This window comes from Lipophrys pholis (assembly GCF_963383615.2).
Source record: "Lipophrys pholis genome assembly, chromosome: 7".
Lineage (NCBI taxonomy): Eukaryota > Metazoa > Chordata > Actinopteri > Blenniiformes > Blenniidae > Lipophrys > Lipophrys pholis.
The window spans coordinates 25,479,215-25,499,875 of record NC_137638.1 but is presented as its reverse complement, the minus strand read 5'-3'; the positions used below and the strand labels follow the sequence as shown (position 1 = coordinate 25,499,875).

At 40.7% G+C, this 20,661-nt stretch overlaps 1 protein-coding gene across 1 annotated transcript in view; it reads right to left on the bottom strand.

Moving 5' to 3' along the window:
• The window catches only part of ncor2 (nuclear receptor corepressor 2), a 92,164-nt gene extending 71,799 nt beyond the window's left edge, over positions 1 to 20,365 (bottom strand). The window contains exon 1 of the mRNA XM_080466668.1: positions 20,066 to 20,365. The gene's annotated coding sequence lies outside the window, so the exon portion shown is untranslated. The remainder of the gene's footprint in view (positions 1 to 20,065) is intronic.
• Positions 20,366 to 20,661: the final 296 nt, after the last annotated feature.

The following is a 20,661-nucleotide window of genomic DNA, read 5'->3' as shown; positions in this document are numbered from 1 at the left end:
CTTGACGAGGCCGCTAAGTGCTCTGAGTGCACTACTACTCTATTTACTGAATAAGAGGCTCACCACCACTCCAGAGGGGTTCACTATGGAGGTTACTCCTAAAACATATTAAATGAACCCTGACACATGAAATACTATCCATCAATCTGACAAGCATCCATCTTTTATAACATTTCATCTAATTAAAGGTCAGGTGGAGTCGATCCCCGCTGAATATGGGTGAAGGCAGGGTATGCCCTAGACAGGGCAAAAAAATAAAAATCCTTCAAACCCTTGAACTGAATGATGATAAGACCTTGATTGAGATGACTGCACCTGAACACTTTTAGCAAAGTATGGTATGTTTTTAGGTTTCCATTCACAAAACAAAAAAAATGACTAAAAGAGATCCAGTAATCTGAAAACATCATAAACCAATAAGCAACCAGAGGGAAACCCTAATACTTGACCCTAACTGTGCTAGGATTTAATCTATTTTTGCTTCCCCCAACAACTACGACACTTATACTTGTAGCAATTGCACTAAATTAATTCTATCCAATTCTACTAAACTGTATTGTTTAGCAGAATTGGATAAATAAAGACTCCTTTTGTGTCAATACTGGTCTGTATGTGTAGATTATGGATGGGTGTTTCAACAGACTTTCAACGATATGACTCCAAAGAAATTTTTTGTTTACCTAAAGTTGAATAAATGTCCTTCCTTACCAGACGAGTGTTCAAAGATGTTCATGGCAGGAGAAAGTAAAATAGAGCAGAAGTAAATAAGTAGTTGGCTCACAGTTGTTTTCTTATTGTAGGATTTATTGAGGACTGTCAAGTTCGCCATAAATACAACTTCTAAACAGAACATCATCTCTTATTCCGTTATTTGTTTTCATGTTTCAAGATGTGTTTCCATACTGTGAGTATAGGAATAATATACCAACTGTAACTTTAAGGTTTGATATTTTTCTGTGTTGCGCATTAATCCTGAAGTCTTTTTGCAGTCTACTGACTGTCTCCTCACGTAGGTATTTTTAAAATCAAATTAATGATAGATAACTCTCTGTGGTCAAGTTGCAATTGAACTCATTTCTACCATATTGCTTTTGTTGACTCATTCACTTTGTTTCAGCTTGACCCAAATTTCATTTTGCAATCAATGAAAGTGACGTACGGCTCCTATCCATCATCCACTGTGCTCAGCGCAGCAGTCCAGGTCTGTGCGGCAACAATCAAATATTACATTTTGCAATCGAAAGCTTTTTTTTTTCCTTCTTCAATCAGATTGCATGATTGAATTCAGGAAATTGCTTGATGTTCCTGATCTTGGCTTTGTCCATTAAACTAAAAAAGCTAATGAATAGCATACTATTTAATCAGTTTGCCTGCTGATACACAAATCTAATAGCTGCTTGTTTAGCATTAGTTATGATGGGTTTTCTTTGAACTTATGTCAAGCATAACTACAGTAACACTTCAAGTACTTTTTGGCACCGTCTAAGTCTATGTTCTTATGAGGCTTTAACATTTGGAGTGGGCAGCAATAAGTGACTTAAATCAAACTAATTTGAAATGGATAGAGCAGTTTAAATTTTCTTTCTTCGGTGCTACTTGCTCTTCACAAATGCACAGCTAGAAGCATCCATAGGACGTAACACAATAAGTTCAGTGATTAACACAAAAAAATTCAAATTGTTCAGAACGTTTTCTATGAATTCAAACCAGTTTTGTTGTTAAACGGTGATATTAGGTCACCAGCAGTAATACCAGGTCAGTTACCTCTGAACGATTCACTACGAAGAACTGCAGCCAATAACAAAGAAATCAAACCAGGACAAGTTGCGTAACAATATGTGCAACGGCGTGTAAACATTTTACAGCACTATGAACCAGAGTAACACCAGAGGGAAGCCGAGATGGTGGTAGATGTGGTTAAGTACCAGGATGCAGCCCCTTTGTGAGACTCTGGTTTTGACTTATTGTGTGCCTGACAAAGAGTGGTAGGATCTACCCTTCCTTCCTGCTCAACTGTCACAAACACAAAGTGTCACTTGATTTTAGTTACGCAAAGGGCTCCATTACGAAAGGCTGAACATGGCACTGGGCGTAAGAAACAGAGGAGCTCTGTAAACATGGGCTCAGGGAGGCCACTAGATGGGAAAACATTGCTGGAAGTCTCACTCCAAGTGGAGACTCTGCCTTTGTGTCTAGTAGTCTAAAGTGTCGCTTCGCATATTTTCGAGAAACTCGTGCAGACTCATTTCTTAATCAGACAGACTTGCATAAACAGACCCCACAAAGGGAAGCCCATCAGTAGTCCTCATTGTTGAATATACTACAGTGAAAATCTCACTATTCAGACATGTGTGCAATAAGCTCAACAAAAGGCAGGGGGGAAAAAAGGCTTGGGAGACAAAGAAAGGGTGAGATAAGCCATCCTACTCAGAAGCCTCTCTTTGATGACTGTCCAGTGCACAGAGATTCCCCTGAGAAGAGGGAAAACAAGTCTGAAGGCAGTCACAAGATTCGCACAGGACAAAAAAAAAACCTGAATCAAGATGAGAGGGCCAACACAATGAGAGAGCTCTGACATCAACTCTGAGGCGAATGGGGCCTTCCAGACGGGAGGCTAAACACATGCACTGGCACTGCTACAGACACCCACAGGCAAGTCGATGGCTCACTGCCAACACTGCGAATGAACTCAGTCACCCCACTCTCCGGCTATAGCGTGCTTTCCTTCTCTGCTCTCCTTTACTCGGAGTAGAGTGGGCCTCAGCCTTCAGCAGTGCAAGCCAATATTTCATCCTCTTACCCCCCACCCTCTCTCTCCATTTTAGGAATGGGAGTGGAAATACTAGCACAGAGCACACAGACGGCTTCCAGGCTGCCAAAGGGAGCAGGAGGCAGACTTCAAACAACAGTTTAATTCTACTGACATAAACACTTAATCAAATCTAGTCTCGTCTGAGCTGCTATCTCGACAGTGGAGCTCTAAAGTCGAGTTTAATGAATTCAACTGCGTTGTATTATTCCTTAATGACAAAACTGGAGAAAAGCTGTCACTTCTTCCATATTAGGTGTAGAGTCTGCACTGTCCTTGTGTCCATTTTAAAGCAATTCAATTAGGATTGCACAATTTGATCCTATCAAGCGAATAACCTTGGATGACTCTGCGCTACATCTGAAATCCTGAGCCATAATATTCTGCTGGCAGGCATTTCTCAATAGCCTCTTTCAAAATAGTCAACACTTCTGTTCTAAAACTGCCATTACCAATCAAGCCAGTCTTTTTCCACCTAACCGTCTCACTGATGAACAAGGACAAACAAAACCCCAATTTACAAGCAAAATTAAAAAGCTTGTGTTATGCAACTGTTTTAATGTTTTTTCTGGAAGTCGTTCCAACCACAGAAAAGTATTTGTTTTGGGATTCAAGCTTTGTGTCCAAAATTAGCATAGTACCAGTCAGACTGAAAAACTAAATGGGAAATGCTGACGGGTGTCCTATCTAAAGTACAGGGACTGCTCTGTGGCGATAGTGAATTACACGCTTGAGTAAGCAAAAATGACAGCGGGACAGCTACGTCCTCCAATCTGCCGCAATTAAGGAAATGAGCTATATCTTACTGTAATTATCCAAAACACACCAACACACCCACTTACACAACCACTCACTCAGTACCTTTAAGTCATCACAGACACACTGTAGGCACATTGAACAAATGTCACACCGTGTAACAATTACTAAACCTTTTCAGGAAGATGGAAGTAAATAACATTCATCTCATCACCAAACCCCTTTTCAAAGATTATGTTAAGGATGCCAGCAACAAGCCAGCTAAACAGTCAACGCCTCCCAAGCTCTGGTAAAATAAATTTTAGTGGGTTAAAGTTTTACCAATGCCACACACTATTCAATTGTCACGCACCCATTTGCCAATAGTCGGAGCTGCAGAGCCGACCAATGGCAGCAAACAGAAGAGATGTGGTCTTGCTAAACCAGCACGGTATGTCAGTATTTTATCTTTAACATGAAAAATTGGTATATTATCCTGCACCTAAACGATGGCTGCTGCTGATAGCTATTATACTGGCTGTAGTCGGACAACGTTTAACCTCTTATTACCCCTGGTGTGATAAGATAAGATAACTCAGCCTTTCACAACAATGATCTTCTTTGACATAACTCAGTTGATGTTAACAGTTACAGGAAGTAAATACGTTGAGCCTGAATACCCCAAGCCAGATAACCTCCAAAGTGCCTCATGCTGGAGCCACATTTAAAATCCATTGTGCTTGTAGAAGGTTTTACAATGTAACTGATCTTTAATGCACCTAACTACAAATGGAGCAAATTATGGACTTCTGAATGTTGTTTCTTTTTTTTGGCCTTTATGTTTAATCAATAAAGAAGTTAGTCACCAGAAACATTCCTAACATTTACATATAGTGGAGTCAACAAATGTATTATTAGGAGACCTAACCTACAGCAGGACAGCGTTGCGAATCAGTTGACTTGTCAAACCTATGCTGTTTCTGATGTGTTAGTTCAGTATGAACCACCCAGGGCTCTCAGGTCTGTTGGGACAGGTCTGCTTACTGTCCCTGACACAAAAAGTACATATGGAAAGGCAACATTCAACTTTTACGATTCACATTCCTTGAACATTTTCCCAGGAAACTTTGGGTCTGTTCCAACTCTCATATATCCTATATATCAGAGACTTACACTTTTGTATTTCCATAGTTACATTTGGGGTTATTTACTCATATTTTAAGTGCAACATAATGAAGTGGGAATAAGCCGCATGAACTCATATCTTTTTACGCCAATTGACTAAAAGCCTTCGGTTTTTTGTACGTCAAGTGCAAAACAACTTGCATTGTCTGGTTGAAGGATGTTATTCAAATAAACCTACAGTGCAGCATCTGTTTCTATTAAAGTCTCCACGGCGAGGCTCTGACATGGAAACAGCCCATTTTTAATCACCATAAAAACAATTATGTATCATTAACTAGTAGTACCTCTGGGCAGTACGTTAATATTTTCCATCCAGTAAATTGCATCACAACAAATTGCATCGATGATAGATTCTAACAGGTGGGCTGGTGTGCATAAAGGCTGATAAAAATGAACCTAAAACACTGTTGCATGACTGAATGTGAACTACTCTTCTTGAGTATGAAAAAATAAATCACTGGGATCCTTTTTGAAGCAATAAGCTGCAAAGCCAGGCTGAACAGCTGTCCAAAACTTCAAAGAGTCTGATGGCATCGGATAAAGGACGCCTCCACTTCCGGCCTCCAAATGAACAACCAGGTCGAGATAACACAACATGCATAATATGCCACAACTCCAGTAGTTTTGTTCCGCACATGTATGCCTTGAATCTGGACAGAGACTACTAAATGAGCTAAATATTTAAACCAAAAAATACATTGATGTACAGCAATATCCTCAAGGACGAAAGCTCGTATTTACAAAGTGGCGTGTGAAAACACACGAGTAACCCATGATCATTCTAAGCTTTAGTTTAAGAACTATACAAAAAAAATGTATAAAGCTTTGCGAGAGAGAGAGCGGAGCTCATACGAGGGGCACTGCCTGGTCTGTGAGCCCAGGAATGTGGCACCCTGTCAGGTCTCATAAGGATTTATCTCCCTGGAGCCTCATTATCAAAGGGCCCAGGAAAAGGAGTCTCTCGCTCGTTCGCTTTCTTTTACATTCACTCACATTCAACTTCAACTGGCAACTACTTTCAAACACTATACATGCATGAAACCCATCTGCTTTGCATATGGTTTATCAGCCTTGACTGGAGCTTCTATGTGGCCGTGTTCATGTTTTACAACACCGAAAATGTAACTGGCTGGCAATACAGGCAAAATATAACACAAGAGTACAAAGTTTTATATACGCTTATCTGCTCTGTTAATCTTCATTTAGTCTGGTTTTAAGTAAATGTTGTGCAATCTTACAGCTTAATTTTAGAAGAATTTTAGCTTCTCTACTCGTCTAGCTGTTGGCTGCTCTGTGCCAAAATAAGCCCCATTCGCCATCCATCCAAATGAAACACTGAAACAAAGCCTTTCCAATTAATCCACTGAAGCATTGCATTTGGCCCAAAGAGGCTTTTTGAGGTCATGACGCAGGAACAGGGTCAATATACTAGTTAAACCCAGCTCAAGATAAAGGGGACAGAGTTACACCTCTTGCCACCAATTGCCCCTTTCCTCAAAATGATTTTTACTCTTTTCAATAACAGTTATTACAAAAACACTATCATTACATGATCGTCAAACACTTTCAGTGCCAAGACATTCCACCTATCGAACTCTAAAATGGCCCATTTCTCTTATTGTGTTGACTACAGCAGGGCAAACATTATGCCAAAAACACAAGGAGAGGTGGAACTACCAACCCAGCAACCAGTAAAACAGTGGGAAGATGAGTGCAAATAGTTTTAAATTAACAGTTGAGCAAGAGCATGAAAAACACCATCCCTACAACCGAGCAGTTACATCCAAGACACTGATCACTGCTCCCTCATGACTAATGCAATTACATTAGAAACACATGCACGCACCACAACAACGCAAATGCAGAGGACAATCCAAGAGGAACTGAGCACACCTGCTAAACCACTAATACAGCCAACAGTCAAACAAACCTTTTGTCATCCGACCAAAGAGTTTACTTTATAGAGAAATTCCATAACACTTTACACCAACCTAATGAAAGTCCTCCAATTGCAGACATAAAATCACACGGCCGTGACAGAAAGAAGCTATAAGATGATATTATTACCTGTAATCTAACTTGATATATAGTGCAGCTCCTGGCAGAAAGCTGGGTCATGTCTTGTTTTTAGTACCAAACAGTGAAAGAGCATCCCAGCACCCGAGGCTGATGTTACCTTACCTCTGCTCAACTTTCACATAGGAAATCTGCGGTCACCGTGTACAGTCAGCCACGAAGAAGCAGTGACAAACATGTGAACGCACAGTCAACTTTGGCACAGTCGCAACTTGTCTGATGGAGAAGTGTACAATCATTCCCTTTAACCGCAGCGTGTCACACATCTTATTTTGAATCTGGCAACACGTCTCATCACCCTAACAACAACAGGATTAGCACCCAAAACACCAGCAACCGTACGCAAGTACTAGAAATCGAAGCAGGTAAATTTACAAAAATTTATTTAACAAAATGAAATGCCCAAATAGAGAAAAAAATAGTTTAGGTGACAATTAAGTTAACACAGTGCCTTGTCAGGCTGAATGGATTTGAAATATTCAAAATATTACCTTCTACCAAATGCATGACACTTGGAATCTTTGTCACAAACTTCTGTCGCCTTTTCAGTTATGGACATTCTTCCATCAAAAAAACAACTATTCTCTTCTCCTTGAAGAGCTGGAAAACCAAAGCGGCCCACGTTAGTGGATCGATTACCAAACACTCGTTCCAACACAAAGAACGCATGCAAATGGCAGTCCCATTTACACCTTCGGTTTTCGTACACAGAGCACAACTGAGCCTTAAATTGTCTCATAAGCATGTAAAACGATAGTTTGCATTTGATAGAGTTCAGCTTTCATTTTCGAGCTGCAGCTAATTACGACAAAAAGTAATCAAGTTAGCAAACCGACGCTCTTGTGTTCAGGAAGTACGCAGGATGTATTCACCAGCAGCATTGAGCTGTAGTGGACAATTTTCACAGTCTGACACTAAATGCAAAAAATAAAGGAACCATTTGCAAATATTGTTGAGCAGGGGTAACTGCAGCCTGTGTGACCACAAATGGTAATTACATTTCGCTTCATGACTGTGCATATACCACAGGAAAAACCTAACAGCTACTGGTTTAGGAGGCGTCAGTTTATACACATGGGACTAAAGTTAACTACCTGCCAGCTTTTACTGGCAATTCCCCAATACTTAAGAATACTCGGACATAAAGTGACCAGATTATCCTAGAAACACTACACATGACCGAAAGAAGACGTGGGTCATCTCCGGCCAGCACTGAAAAAAAACCCGACCAAAACGACTGCTGCTGCTTTAGAGAGCACTTTTGTGAAAAACCAGATCTGCACAATCAATTTTGCATGGTGTGAAGTTGTGAAGAAAGGTGTCACTCTTCCTTCGTCAAGTCAGTGTACCGACAAAATGGTTTTGAGGTGTTATTTCAAGATAAAAAGGCTACACAAGGTTGCTTTGGACTTGAGGTGTAACACCAGACTGCTGCACAGCATTGATTAAAACAGGAGTATGTCTCTTCTGTTACAGGGACATGAGATGAACGACAGAAAAACAGCCTCTTGTGTAAATGCAGCTTACTCGAGTCAGAACACTGCAGTACGTGCTTGTTATACATCTGCACAAAAACTAGAACAGCCCTTTTAGCTCCCAAGCACTAATGATTGAAATCCACAGTTAAAAGTCAAATTATGCTTTTTTTGTAACATCTTTTTTATATACCGTTTAAAGGCAATGGACAGCAACATCTAAATTTGACTTTCAATCATCTGCCTATGGTCAGAAATGTACAGTGTTACAGGAATACAGTGTGCGGTTGCAGCTTTGCAGTAAACTGTAGTAGGAACTTATAAGAGTGTGAATATATTTCCAATATAAAGAAAAGACTATGGTTTTGGTTGTTTCCTATTTTACTTTGCTGAGATGAAGAAAAATTGAAAGACAACAGCAAAAATGAGTAAACAACATCCACAACTGGGGAAAAAATATCATGCAGCACAAATAATTCAAAATAAAGCAATCATATTCAACATTTCATCAACTAATGAAGGTAATGGTCTGAAAATGTTGGAAAAACAGGAGGATTTAAACAGAACCAGTGACCAGTCATCAACTTCCAGATGTGGTCATCCAGCTGCATCCAGGCTGTACAACAGGGCCACAATTGGATTTCCTGCCTGCTCCCTTATTGCAGGCTGCCTCAGCGACACTGTGTGAAATTACATAAAGCTCTCTCCACCCCCAACCCCAACACCCTGCACGCACACACGCACACTGTCACCATGGAGGCAAAGGCACTCTACCAAAACACACTGGATGATCTGAAAGCTACTACCTCCTTTCACAGGCGCACGCTGACACCAAGGAAACACATTTTACATCAATGCTCGGATCAATAATGTGGTATCAAATCACATTCCACAAAAATCTCACCCTTTCTACTCTCCTGACTTCAGCAAGACATTTTTCGTCCTACAAAGGCAGCCTTCTAAGATACTGAAAGCAACACGCGACACTGCGTAACAGGATGGTATATGTGTAAAAATTTGGATAGTAAATTCTAAACAAAAGCTGCTAACGATACAACGCAGAGATCAAGTTAGATATTTTCCTATTGCTTGTGTTTGCCTTTCAACGCCACACCACAACATGCAAACAGATCTCATGCTTCGCATCGTCCCACATGACATCTGTGGCGACAAATGAGATCTACATATGTTATGTGGATTTGCGGCTAAGTAACCTTGGAGCTGTACAAACCCTCAAAAAAGGCAAGCCGGAGAGCAGTTAATACAAAAACTCCAACCAGAATTTGCTGGCCCAACTGTGCGCTGAAATAAACAGTTTTGCAGAGTGGAAATAGTCAAACCTCATACCACCTCTGCCAAGTGCGACCAGTATCAGTTTAGAAAGGCATGCAGCGCTATTCAAATATCCAGGAAACATTTATCAGTTGATCAAAGTCAAACCAAAAAAATATAGTGGAGCACTTTCATCTGATATGTTATAGGGTATATTGTCTTGTCCATGCTGTTTTAGTATCTTTATTATAGGTATGTGATATAAGACATGGTACCTACAGGTGTTATGTCCATTACGCTAATTGAAGGCTCCCATATGCACAATACTTGCAAAATAAACAAATTTTCTAATAGAACCAAGCGCTCAAAAGATGAGAATTGTTCTTCACCAGAGGAAAAGCAAATAAGAACGATAACCTGCAGGGCTTTCTGAAGAATCAATAAAACTGCGTCTTGTGTAAAGGAATCAGCAAAAAAAATCTACAAAGCAGCAAACAGTCATGACCTGAATAAGAGAGTCAGCATGTGACTGACAGACTGTTTCTGGGGTCAACAGTATATCAAGGAAACAGCACGAGTGAAAAAAAAACCTGGGTGTACAGAAAGCTGCTACAGCTCATTAGTTTATCAATTCAAAATACATTAGGGGACATAAAACAAAAAGCATGTTCCTTACTGGCTTAAATCATTCAAATCTTTCACACCTTTGAATTTATACTTGGAACCAACTTTTGCTTGGCGAAGATGGGCCACTCAAAAGTATTTAACCCCACAGTATGTTTGAAAATGAAATGGGACAAGTATTTATTGCTAAAAGACTGCTGCAGTCAGTGTAGAAGACAGTTTGGCTTTGTGATTTGAAGCCTTAATGATACACACACAGACCAAGCCAATTATTTTTTGGGAAGCCAAATTATGCAATCGAGTTACAGTTTTAACGCTTTCTTTGTATGAACCTAGTTCTCTTTATTGAGATGAAATTCCCAGGGGACAGATAGTTCAAATCTGGTTATTTTGCGATAGCAACAACATTTCACTGTATTCACAGTCCAGCTACATAATGTTATGTTTTCATAAGAGTAAGAGCTCAATAACATTTGGTCCCAGAATGAGTCATTCATATAATTTGTATAAAGCACAGACAGTTGGGAAGGTACACAAGAAGAAAAAACACTTTCCAAAGCCTCCATCACTTTATCAGTTGGACTTTACTACCCTGAAATTCACACCCTCTTAGTAAATACGGTTGGCACAAATATATACTAGTTTATAAATCCTCTGTGGTATTTACAGTTCTGATGTAAATAAAGCGCTTGCTAAGTATTGATGCACAAATCTACTCTCAACAGGTCCCACCACTCCTCAGCATGTGTAAAACACAAGGCGACAGCCTCTGTGATGTACGAGGCGTGAACTTCCGAATCCCCCTTTATTCTCTGCTGGCTCAGTTCTTATAAAGCCCACCTGACATTCAGAGCTCCATTCGAAGCAGCAGGAAATAAAACTGAGGAGCGCACTTGTCTGCTGAGCTGACCTACTTCCTCCGCGCTGCTACTTAATTATTCAAGAGCTTTGAAATGTTCTTCTGTATGGCAGCATGCAACCCAAGTGCCTGTGTTCGCCCCTCATGATTGCGGCTTCACAGAGCTCCCGTTTAAGTGCGAGACGGTGCCGGTCTGTGTATACGTCGATACGGTGTGCATGCGAACGCGCCTAAAAGGCAGCCTAATCGAGGTGCCACATATCAATTAAACTTGATAGACTATATTGTAGCATAGATTTTCTTTGAATTACAGAGAGCAAGAATCTTAATGGACTAAAATAAAAGCATTAGAGACGTCATACTTTCAGCTCAATACCAACTTGTCCCCAAACGCACCGTCAAGGATCCAGAGCACAAGTCAGGACACGAGTTCAGCCCTTTCACAGAACCTATAATTACACCTTCGCACCTCTCACTGTTATATATCACCATCATTTTCACTGAGATCATCAGCCCCGAAGGGCACACTTTCAGCTGCCATTACAAAGTTGTTTTAATGTACACGCATACACACATACATACAAACTTTGCGGAAACACATACCTCATAGAAAAGTGAGGCTAATCAGAAAGATAAATGTAACGCTCCGCGCTGCTGCAGCTTTCACAGAAACAAGAGTAATGTCCTATAACGTGCTGTCATCTGTGTTGCGTAACAGAGTCAAGTGAATCACTTACCACAGAGCCATTTCTAATCTCTGCTAATCCGCCGTCTGGCTCACTTTTAGTATGTTTAAATATGGGTGACTGGTTTTAATAGCAACTCCGTGGCCAAGGAAATCAAAACAACACGCCTTGAGAATAACAAATGACTAACTTAGAATCCAATTCTAATAACACAAAAAGAAACACCACTCGAAGGAACAAGACATTTCTTTTTAATCAATGGTATTGTGTAACGTGAACACAACAAACAATGCTCAGCATGGGGTTGGCATCCATTACCTTCAGCATTAAACCAAGCGATTACTTCCTTGTTTCAATCTACCAACAAAATAAAGAAGTAAACTGGATGAACAGGTAGACATATTCCTGTCTTTACAGTGCTGTTAAAAATAATCTTCCAAGTACTCAAACAAGAAACTCAAAAATGCCTTTTGAATAGAAAAATAGTATAAGACTAGTTCAATTATTGGGATTTGTTTAGGACTAATACTTGTTTTTAATCAAGCTCAGGCTTTAAAGAAAAATCCCTATCACACACTCAAGACGGTCACACTTGACTGTTAATGCTACTGTTTAACAGAATGGGCCAAATAAAAATATATATCGTCATTGTGCTTACGAATGCAAATTTATTTAGAGACCGTGGATACAGAGAAATTACTTTCTCCTGCGTCATCGGCATGAGAACCATGTTTTTACAAAAGAGTCTTTAGAAAACCGACAGCATGAGGGAGAAAATTACCTTGAAGTTCATTTTATTATCATACCGGCTGGCTGCGGCAGGAGTGACTCTGGATTAAAATAAAACCTAGACACAACACGTAGATGGTTAGCATAGTGATGCCTCACATGGCATCAAGTATTAATCCACTCCAGTGCCACAATACTACACTGTAACTAGAAAGAGACGACAACAAGTCATCTATACAGAAGCCAGATGGAATAGCAGTAGTTTGAATGTCGATTCTATTTTGTTAGTCTTCACGGATAATTGTAGTATAAAATTGCAGCAATTCCAGAAGAAATAAGCTTTGAGCAGCTGCTGTTTATGTAATTGCAATTTGCACATAATACCATAGCAATGTCCTTAACTGGACTGGAAAAATAAAGCATAAAATGTGATCCTGAAAATGTGCTCAAAAGCTCTCTGCTGTCAATAACAATAACATCGACGCTCTTCTGCTTCTTCATCCAACTATCAAAGGGTGTTAAAAAGTGTGTTTGTGTAACGATAGGTGAATTAATCCATTATCAATTTGTAGTGCTAAGTTAACATGTGAAATTGAAACACACTTGATTCAATATTATGATTACCTGAGGGAAACATAGTTAAACTGGACTGTTGAGATCTGAATTGCTGATGATCCTCAGGATTGGTACACATCTGGATAGATAACTCTGCTGCCTGTGAGTGTACTTTAATTGTCCTGATTGGTTGAGATCCAAAATCAACTTCATTTCCTTTCAGGTGCATTAATGCATCAACTTGAAATACAAAACATAGGCCAACATCCAACTAGGATGTGGAGCAATGAATAATTCCTGTCTTCCGTTTTAGTTCCAAAGGGTGCCAGATGAAGAATTGGTCTGATATACAGACCCCATTAACCCCACAGTCAGGAGGTCCAACATATCCCACCCCCTCCTTCTGTCAACTGCATCTCTTCAATCACATCTTAAGTAAAAAAAACACGAGTGCGTTTATAATGAAGGCTAAATTATGAGGCTCCAGGCTCATGGTTACATTGACCAATATGAGAAACGTTCGCCTCAAAATAACATGCTACAACCAGTTTTTCCATTTAGCAATCCCAGAAAGCGGCACTACGGCTGCTGCAGCTCCACTCGCTGCCCCCCCCACGCCGCCACTGTAATTGAGGCGCTGCTGTGTCCAGTTCAATCGCACTTTGATTGTGAGTAAGCTGAGGCACACCAATGGACCAGCTGTGCGTGTTCAAAATATTCTACCACAGAGTCGTGCATTACATTCTCCACACACAAAACCAACCAGGTGCAGTGCGCAAGCAAGCAAGAAATGCTAGACAGCTGCCGTTACTCATTCAGTGAGAGGGAAACTGGGTGGGAGGAGGAAAGGGACTACGCCTGGGAGGCAGTTTCACTCAAGATTTCCCTCTTGGGTTTCTGTATGTTAACTTAAAGCAGACATGTCCAAAGTCTGGGCCCCGGGTCAATCACGTCATGAGGTCAGATTTATTTTTTTTTTTTAAAGATCCATGCCCTCTTGTCCTACAATGTTATACTTTATATGCACAGCAAATTACATAAATGCATCATGCAATCCTGATTTTAACGTGTATTGGCAGCATGACTGTAGTAAACATGCGAATTACATAATGTGTGGACTGAGCACAGCCTTTGCCGTCAGCCTCACATTGAGTAGTGTGCCGAGCTTCTAGCGTGGCAAATGCATCAAGAAGAGGGCAGTTTACTCACTTCTCACTCTCAAAACAATTCAAGCACAATGAGCAGGTATTATGTTTTAAAATAATGTAATCATAGCTAATTGTTGCATTATGTTTTAAAGTGACCCTTATAAATTGCAGTTGCTGTTCTGTGCACACAAAACATCTGATGGGATTGGTGTGAATGAAGGCAGAGCAATTCTGAATATTAACATGTTGCGTATGTCAGTAGAAGACAAAGACAGATGCTAACAAGCTTCAAGTTGAGATTTTAAACACCTCCATCTAATCACATATGGGTCTGACACATCTAGCAAACAGGTTGAGTCTGGTCCTTCATATGCCTTATTCAGTCAGAGCCAATTCACATGGTGCACGAGAACGTATTGACATTGAAATGTGCTCAATGATGAACCAAAATCAAGTGAAAACTCAAGGCTCATTTGTCGGTAGAGTGAATTATGCCTGCAAGAGGAGACTGCCTCGCATACTGTAAATACAGAGCACCTGCCCTATGGCTTCACTCCCAACAAGCTTGTCTGATTAACAGTTTTAAAGCTGCAAAGCCTGAACCATTTCTAAAACCTATACATAAGCATTCCGTTTATGGGCCTTGGTGCGAGCACAGTCTGGTGAGGCACGAAGTGCAAAGGATACCTCATAAACTCAACCGAGGATGAAACGGCTTCAGAGATGGTTACCTGCACATTCTCGCCCCTGGGAATTGACCTGACCAGCTCACATTCATCTAATAAACCAAGAAACATTGGACGATACGGTTTCCCACGTCTTGTTGCTCATAAAACCAAACAATATTCTCGTATCTCATAACAGAAAGACAGCATCTGTGGGTAGAAACAGTGTCATGGCCCTTTATAAGTAGCAGCTTATACTGAAATAGCAATAGCTGCGTACAGCAGTATTTAAAAGTATAGTACCACTGAAACTGGTTGCTGGTGTGGTAAAAATATCTTCAGTGTTGTTGGTTCAAAAAAAAAAAAAAAAAAAGTAAAAATTCCTCAGTGGTGGATTGATTATTTCATTGATGAAGTGTCCCAAATTATTCTGTTTGTGCTCCGCTCTCTGCGGACGACACTTGTGCGTTTGAAGACGAGTTTCAACTGAAATCTTCCATTCATGATGACGCTTTTGTCTTCCCTCTAGAATTCCCCTTATTGGGTTCATCTTTCACCGACAATAAAATGAGCAAGAACTTTCCCCTTTCCAGTTTCATAACTGTGTTGCGTTTCATAATAGGAGCAGAAATTGAACTAGCAGAGAAACAGTCTCCCTGAGGCACCACACAGAGCACAGGATTATCGCTGCCCCCATTACCCTTTAGGATAAGGGGGAGATATCGCCTCACTCTCATTTTAACTCTTTACAATCCAATTTGCTAAGCTGACACAGTGCTGTGCCGACTTGATTTCAGCGGTCTCAAATCACCACTGTTATACAATTCAAGGATTATTGGGAGATTTTGCGCTCTCTGGGCTGCCTCGTTAAGAACAACATTTTCAGGCAGTGCGAGGCTGTAAAGTACCTTAAGTCTAAACCACAATGTTCACATACCAGACACGAGTTCACTACCAAGCAACCAACGCTCGGTGCCAACTGCGTGATTGAATTTTAAGACTGATGACATTCTCTGACCGTTTATTATGATCTGAATACAAAACACATGGCAAGTATTGGATGCAAGCGTTTCTACAATTAAGCTTCAAATCGTCAAACTGCCGACGGCCTGAAGCCGCAGACGCTATAATGAACATCTCTTGTGGCGTCGCACTTCATCTCTTCGTTCAGCCTGCCTCTGCTGTTGGCATAAAGTGACCCACTGCTCTACAGGTACTGACAGTTGTGGAGGGCCGCTTGGTTTCAGTGTCACTTCTTCAAACACCACAAATCTCTATAAGCATGACAAGCACTTGACAGTTATGTGAAACATGCCAACTGTGAGCAGAGCAGCATTCTCATGCGACAACGTTCAACTTTCTCAACTTTCTGGATGTTCAAGTATATGGCAGCGGCGTTAAGAGTCACCGAGAAGTGAACTTATTGAAAACGGCCGCCAGTGAACGTTTTCTGGGTGTAAACCTAAAAAAAAACTCATCCTTTCTGAAACTCTGAGTACTGCACTCGTGCACAGAGAGGACCTGTTTCATTAGCAGGATGTTTACATCGTACTGTTCTCTTGGTGCAACTACAGACCAGACATGCAAACTACAGCGTTTTCAGCACTTCCTCACGCACGGTGTTTGTTTTCAAAACATTGTCGTATGGATGCAAAACTTTTCTGAACCAGTCAATTGCCAATATGCTTCCTTTACCTATGTAATTGTTGCATGAGTTATTACTACATTCATACTCCGGCATTCTTCAAGTTGGCGAGGTTGTTAATAAATATCATCCAACGAAAGAAAAGAAAATGTAGGGGATTGTAATAAGTAAGATTAACGGTTAATTAACAGTTGTTCCCATCATGTGGGACATTTCTAATCCAAACTTTGATGAATTATTCGAGTATTATTTAATCATTTGTTGCCATGTTTTTTTCTAGTGTTCGAAAGAAGACGCTCATAAATATTTCCCACAAGTAATCAGGAGATTCTTAGTCCTGATGTCCAGGCAAGGTAAAACAGACACATGGCTCCGTCCATATCTGTGTGTGTATTTTGCGTCAAGCATTTTATTTTCCTAACGTTGCATTCTTTTTGTTTGAAAATTTTAGTTTGTTTTTTTTTCACTTGGCCAATATATTTTATTAGTAAACAGTTGTCATCTTTTGAATCAAAGAGGAGAAAAACCTTGAGCCGATCGCATTTTGCTCTGATGTCTCTGCAGAACTCCTGCCCTGATGATCAAACTGTACACCCGGAACAAACCGGGAGGAAAAGAGAAGCACGGAGGCAGAAATCAGCACTGAGAACTGGAGAGTCAAGCGATCTTCCTCGTCAGCTAAATACTCCCCAACCCCTGAATCGCAGTGTCTTCTTGGAGCTTGTGTTGACACAGCAGTAAAAAGTTGGTGCGTTTGAGCAATGCGGACGAGGCCATCAAATCATCTTCAGCTTGACATCGTCATAAGGACTCGAGACACTGAATAAAATCTACGATACAAGCAAACAAAAGAGAAGCAATGGTATTACATGGTGGAGTATCAAACCTTCAGAGTAAATGCTGGAGTTCATGTGTTTTGCTGCAGATTTCTCACAATAATAGTCTTAAAATACTAATTTCTTCTGTGCAGCAAGTATTACTATCTACAGCCTGTAATTCTTCAGCTTGTGGTTTGAACTTTTCACACATTGATATGAAAACGGATACATATTGCCTCTTTTCCATTTACTTCCAGTTAGACCACAAGGTAACGTGATTTTATGCTTTTAATCTAAAAATCAAGGCAAATTTGAAAACTTGTGACACCACCACAGTACATGTAAAATATGCAGCTTTAGCAACTTTGGTTGTAAAAATTACAGTGTAGGACAATAATACTAAACAGTGTTTAAGGTGCGATAAGATTTTTTAACCTCTTAAGAGTTTTCCACTTCAACGATTACTTATAAATGGTTTGATTTATTTTGCAGACTTTAAGAAGTCTGAGGTAAAGCTTCACTATTGGAAGATACTTTACCAAGTCTCTCAGGATTTTCCCCTTTTAAGTATTTTAGTGAGTGCCCTGTAAAATAATTACTAGACAAGCAACATTTCTACTACCACAACTACAAGTGCTGCCATTGTATTCCATCCTTTATATGTTTGTGTACAGTATGTGATTACCTCAGATCTCATGATTTTCACTCGAACTAAACCACACTTGTTTATGTTTCACTGCGAGGGAGCAGCAGCCATTAATGTTGATGGCCAAGCCTTGAGGACTTTGGAAATGTTTCTCAATACCTTAAAGGAGCTGCCTTGTGATAGTCTGTATTTCAAATCAGTATTGCAGACTGCCGCAGACTGCAAGGTTCCCTTTAATACTATGGAACAGCAAAAAAAACTGAAAGGTCCACCGATAAAATACTTCGCATTCAGAGTGAAAGGGAAAACGTTGCATTCCAAACTCTAGCGAGAGTGGGCCAATCGTTTATAGGTCATCAATTACCGTGCAGATCATGAGAAGAGACACGTCAAGAGAGTGGCTTGCCATTTTGGTCAAACTAGTTCCAGGGAGAAACGCTGGCTTATGTAATCAGAAAGGGCAGCTCACCGAAATGCACCAAGCACGTGCTTTGCCAACAGTCGGGCACAGACACAGTTTGATGTTCAGAAGTTTTACAGTACATCACATGGCAAGTTGGTGTCACGGTGCCAGGGAGGCAGATGCAATTCCAGACAGGCATCACAAAATCTGTGTACATATAAACTTAAGTACCTAGATACTATAAATAGTAAAAAAAAAAATCTGTTAAATCCAGAAAGAAATATTTATAGTAACGATACAACTAGTGATATATCAGGTTAAATCAACAATATAAAAATGGCTGTGGAGAATGACTGCAATACACATCCACATAAATAAAACTGAGCTATATAAATACATAATCATGCTTTGAATCAAAATCTCTGGCCTAGTTGTCTGGGGGGTAAATCATGTCTCCTGCTTAATTTTATCCCCTCTTATGATGAAATCACAAGCTTTTTATTGAGCATATCTTGAATGTAACAGGATAAGAGATAAAATATGCCTTTATTTATCTCAAAGTGGAGGAATTCACAGTGTTGTCAGCAACAGCACACAAAGATACACACATTAGACAGAAAAATGTACATATATAAACTGAGCAAACTCATGTACTAACTTTACAACACATAGCTGTAAATGTTTTATAACAGTGATGCAAATGTTAAAGAAATGCATTGGGAGTATCTCATATAATCATGAATAAACTAAGCTCGTATAATTCAGAGTGTAGAAGGTTTTAAGTGATTCAGGACTTTTATAACATTTATAGATATAATTTAAGGGCATGTGTTGTAAAGTAATCATGTAGCTATCGCTTGTAAACTGACAGGACAGGTTGAGATGACCATCATCAGCCTGTGGTAATGAATTATAGGGCACTATGAGAAATCCGTCTTCAAATGTCGGATATAGACCGCGGATGAGACAGTCAAACTCTGTTACACATTGATAACAAACGACGGATCAATCTGAGACACTTCATCACTAATGCTGGCATATATTAATGTGGAGTGACATGAAACTATTTAGAAAATATACAATTGCTCATCACTCATCTGCCCCAAAAAAATCTAATGATAATAAGCCAAGATCCGAAACAGAAAAGTGAAGTGCGAGCAAACGCAATGTTTACAAACCGGACGCTTTGTGCTTATAGCCAAGTTAGCAGGCTAACGACTTAGCCACCAAAACAGACACTTGGACGCTTGGTTAGGGAGCCGACACGTATTGTTGACGGCAGACATCGACGCGATCACACGTTGAACGGCGCCTTGAAAGCCACTAAAGCAGATGTCCCGGTGACTTCAGGTGAATTAAAGTGCAGTTAGCCACTCGGCGGCTCTGACAGCTAGCCGAGGCAGCTAGTAGCCTCATTAGCCGCGAGCTAGCCTAGCCTAGCCATGTAGCACGTGTTCTTGAATTATAAAATAATTAACTCGGTGACGGATTCCGGCCGACTGTGAGTTTACGGTGGCGACGTGAGTAACCAGCTCGTCGAGCGGCTATCGAGCATTTTCCAGTTATCAGAAGACATGGCGAGCCGCGCGAGCGGAGCGGAACGTACAGACTGGGAAAAAGGTCAACACCGCTTCGCGACTGTCGCTCCTCCAAAGAAAAGCCGGACCCCGGCATCACAAACACACAGAGCAGACCCCCGAAGCCAACGGCCGGCCAGCAATGGAGGCTTACTAACCTTAGCGGCGGGGCAACAGAAACCATTCAGCGGTGTTGTCGTACAGCAACAAAGGTCCCAAATCCTCGTCGAATCCCGACAACAACGCCTCCTTCGCACCGAGTGACCGCGTCGCCCTCGAATTAATCCACACGAAAGAGTAAAAAAAAATTTTTTCCCCACTTTTCATCCGTGCCTCGAGCGGGGGTACGGGGGCTCCGTCGTGCCCGTGTCCCTGCACTACACAGCGGTATGGTTCTGCTCCTCCGAGCCGCTGCTGCTGAGGGCACAGCGGGCTGATCAGCCTTCCTCTCTCCCCATAGGTCCGCAGGCGGGCTCGCCCCTCCTCTTTACTCAAGCGCTGCACATTTCCCAGAACCACAACCGATTCACTGGCAACATGAATGTGGCGCAAACATTAAATTTTTTTTAAATGAAGTCTGTGATTTTCATCTGACACCCAAAACACAAAATTCCTCTACACACCTCCACTCCTCTCATGCACACATGTTTCCATAAAGGAGTTTACATTTGTGACCTGCAAACTGAAGATATCGTCACACAATGCAAGATCAACACCAATCCATCCATGTAAACAATGCAATGCATTTGTGGGA